We start from the raw sequence: 248 nt of genomic DNA, 5'->3' as shown, positions 1-248 counted from the left end.
TGGAATGGGAAACTTACTCTCATGCACCATCCCTGCGTCGTGCTTCGCACGAAAAAAAGGCGTCAATGACGTCGCACAGCTCCTTAGGCAGGGGCCATTGGCGTGTTACGCAGTATTTGATTCCCGGAATCAGGTTGATCTCATGACGCACACCTCGGTCCGGAGGTAGGACCGAATGCGGGTCTTTGGAGACGACGTCTTGAAATTACTTTATCAAAGGATAGTACGGATCCAAGCGATTCTGTAGA

Source organism: Plasmopara halstedii (genome assembly GCF_900000015.1).
Source record: "Plasmopara halstedii genome assembly, contig: Scaffold_614, whole genome shotgun sequence".
NCBI lineage: Eukaryota > Oomycota > Peronosporomycetes > Peronosporales > Peronosporaceae > Plasmopara > Plasmopara halstedii.
Note: the sequence above shows the minus strand (reverse complement) of the source record.